The sequence below is a fragment of the Sinocyclocheilus anshuiensis genome, unplaced genomic scaffold, assembly GCF_001515605.1.
Source record: "Sinocyclocheilus anshuiensis isolate Anshui unplaced genomic scaffold, SAMN03320099.WGS_v1.1 scaffold954, whole genome shotgun sequence".
NCBI lineage: Eukaryota > Metazoa > Chordata > Actinopteri > Cypriniformes > Cyprinidae > Sinocyclocheilus > Sinocyclocheilus anshuiensis.
In genome coordinates this window covers 1-3924 of record NW_015536527.1, presented here as the reverse complement: position 1 = coordinate 3924, position 3924 = coordinate 1, and positions in this window count along the sequence as shown.

Genomic DNA, 3924 nt, shown 5'->3' with positions numbered 1-3924 from the left:
GTAAAAAACTAGGTGTACTCTTTGACCATCGACATTTATGAATGTGATATTTCCCTAATATAATAAACAAATTAAGAACAAAATATAATTTCTTCTCTAAAGGCTTATCATAATAAAATAAAACATTCTTATCTTCTAAAGTAATGTCAATTCCCGAAATCTCTTCAAAGAAGATCTTAAAATCACACCAGAATAATTTTGTACAAATACAATAAAAAAAAAAGATGGCATATACTTTCATCATTCAAATTACAAAACACACATTTCAAATCAATATCCTTCTTAAATCTTTTAATAACCTCATTTACTGGATAAATACAATGAATAATTTTAAATGAAACCTCGCGAATCTTATTGATGACACAGTATCTCCTGGAGATCATAAAAGCCTCCTCCCAGTTAATGTCCTGGAAGCGGGAATTCCAAAAACTTTTAGCTGGGGGTATCCTAAAAGGCCGACAAATCTGTTTAAGAAAATTATTATTGCATTTTTTATCAAGAATACTTATACCATCTAACTTTAAATTTAAGTCATTAGTTATATTCAAATCAAAAGCATCAGCGGCCCGCAGCAAATGAAGAAGACCAGAAGGTATAGCATCAAAGACCACTGCATAATCCTTTGCAGAAATTGGAAGTTTAAATTTATTTAAAAATTCTCCATATGAGAGTAAGAGACCATCAGGACGAAACAACTGTGTCACCAATAAAATATTATTTCTGAACCAATAATCGAAAAAAAGTGTCTTATTCTTATATTTAATATCTTTATTGTTCCAAATCAAACACCTGTGGGGAGAGAAATTATGTTTGTACACCAACAACCAAGATAACAGAGCTTGTCTATGAAAGTTAGACAGCTTAATGGGAATTTTATTAATATCAAAATTACAACTGAGGAGAAAATTAATACCACCAATTTTGTCAAAAACTAAATTTGGGATATAGTACCATAATTGGTTATTAGATTTAATACAATTCTGAATCCATTTAATTTTAAATATAGCATTAGATACTTCAAACAATAGCATTTAAACCACCTTGATGAAATAAATGACCTAATATGTCTCTATTTAAATAATGTAGTCTATTCTTCCAAATAAAGTTATACATTTTCTTATTTACTTGCCTAATAATTGACTTCGGAGTATCTAAAACCATTGCTGTATAAGATAATCTTGACAGTCCTTCAGCTTTTGACAGTAATATTCTACCATTCAAAGATAAATCTCTAATTAACCAAGAATTAAATTTCTTTTGTACTTTATCAATCAATGGAAGATAATTTAAATCAATTCTTTCCTTCTGATTTTTACAAATTTTGATTCCCAAATAAGAAACATGGGTTTTAACTGGTATACCACACAATTCCACCACACCATCAGGTATATCTTTCAATGGAAACAGTTCGCATTTATTAATATTTACAGTTAAGCCTGAAACTGATGAAAATGCATCTAAACACCTAAGTGCTGCATCTATTTCTCTGTTACTTCTTAAAAAATAGTTGTGTCATCTGTAAGCTGTGAGCATTTTATTTCTTTGTCAAGTAAATAAATTCCCTGAAATGGATTCTTTTTAATGTGAAGACACAACACTTGCATAACTAATAAGAATAAGAAAGGAGCTGCAGGGTCTCCTTGTTTTACGCCTCTAGAAGTATTAAATCTGGGAGTTGTTCCAAAAGGTAATTTAATAGAAGTATTGCAATTACTATAAATCGTACGAATCGCTCTAATAAAATTATTGCCAAAGCCAAAGAAACCGAGAGTCTCCATTAAGAATGAATGGTCCACAGAGTCAAAGGCTTTATAATAAACAACAAATAATATATAACTTTCTTCATGAATTAAAAAATTATAGTCAATTAAGTCCAAAACTAACCGAATATTATTTCCAATATATCTGCCACGCATAAAGCCAGACTGGCAGTCATCAATAATTTTATCCAAACAAAGTTTCAACCTTTCTGCAAATATAGTTGATAACAATTTAGCATCATTATTAATTAATGATATGGGCCTCCAATTTTCAAGACTAAGTGGATCTTTACCTGACTTTGGAATAAGTGCTATTAAACTTTGAGTCATTGTTTGCTCAGCTTGCTCAGCTTCCAATATTTCCTGAAAAACATGTAAAAGAAATACAGAGAGATCTTCCTGATAAAATTCAGCTTTGGAATAAGTGCTATTAAACTTTGAGTCATTGTAGGCACCATTTGCTCAGCTTCCAATATTTCCTGAAAAACATGTAAAAGAAATACAGAGAGATCTTCCTGAAAGGTTTTATAAAATTCAGCAGTTAGACCGTCATTACCCGGTGATTTATTCTTCTTCAGTTTGGCAATATTTTTGTTGATTTCGTTATTTCCTATTTCCTTATCACAATTTTTTTTCAAGTCTTCATCTATTACTATAGAATTTATTTTAATAAGAACGACCGACGACCGTGCATCTCCAATACCTTCATCTTTTGTGTATAACTTTTTATAAAAACTTGTTACAAACTGAGAGATCTCACTTGAGTCTGTTGAAACTTTATCATCAATTCTAATTCTCTTTAAAGAAGATAGTTCTGTATTTCTTTTTTCCAAATTAAAAAAATATTTTGAGTTCTTTTCGCCTTTCTCCAACCATTTACGCCTTGACCTCACAAATGCTCCTTTAGCTTTGTTCTCAAATATTTGATCCAATTCTGATTGTAATTTGACTAACATGTCTTTGTCTATCTGAGACAAATTATGTTTTTCATATATACGAATTATATCTTTAATTAAAGAATTTTCTTTAACCCTTCTGCCTTTGGCCATTTTTTTTCCAAATCCAATAGCAAACTTCCTTATTGAATACTTCATAAATTCCCAGTGTTTTCCAAACATTTTAGAAGCGCTTGCCTTACTATAAGAATCCTTTATAATATCTGTAACAGCTTTTTGAAATTGCTCATTTTCAAGGAGAGAGTTATTTAACTTCCAATAATTAAACCCTGATCTTTTTCCAGCCAAACTATCAAAACTAACAATAACATGAATAATTTTGTGATCAGTAAGAATGGAAGGTATTATTTTAATTTCCTTAACTTTTTGTACTAAATCTTCAGATAATAACCAAAAATCAATTCTGGATTGTTTGGAACCATCCTTACTACTCCAAGTAAACTCAACTTTACCAGGATTCCTATCTCTCCATACATCAAGACAGTTAAGATGCAAACATAATTCGTTAATAAGATAATAACAATTATGGCTTACATGTCGTGGGGGCAGACAGTCCAATAAAGGATCACTGATAGTGTTCCAGTCTCCACCCAAAACCAAATTAGCATTAGAAAATTGACAACAATCCTGAAACCTCCTCTTCAAAACTCTGCATCAAATTTTGATTCTCAGTTTTGTTATTATAACCATAACCCAGCAAACATTGGTCCGACGGCAACGTCGTGTCCCTGGCCAAAAATAGTCGCGGTAGGACGGCATAAATCGGTAAAAATATGTAACACAGAACATTTCCTAAAAATGCATTCAGATACGTTTGTGCATCTCTACAGTTATCTGGGGTTGCATATATAATTGTTACCTTGACTTTTTTAGCTAAGTGTAGTACAATATGTATACCCTGTTGTGAATCAGTTGTGAGAGGACGTCCACTAGTGACGTCCTTTACACGTGCATTTATAGTCCATCACGACCCTCTATGAAATTCCAAAAGCAATTGTGCTTACACCTTTGTTTATACTCCAATAATTAAATTAAGTGCCCTAAGTAGTTTTTAAGAGGTTGTGAGTAACGTCCACTGACGTCCTTTACACGTCTATAGTCGAGCAAGACCAATTGTAAAAAATCTGTAAATCTTTATGAAATACACAATCATTTGTATTTGGATCACGATCGTTTGTATTTATTTTAATGACTAATTGTATTCACAA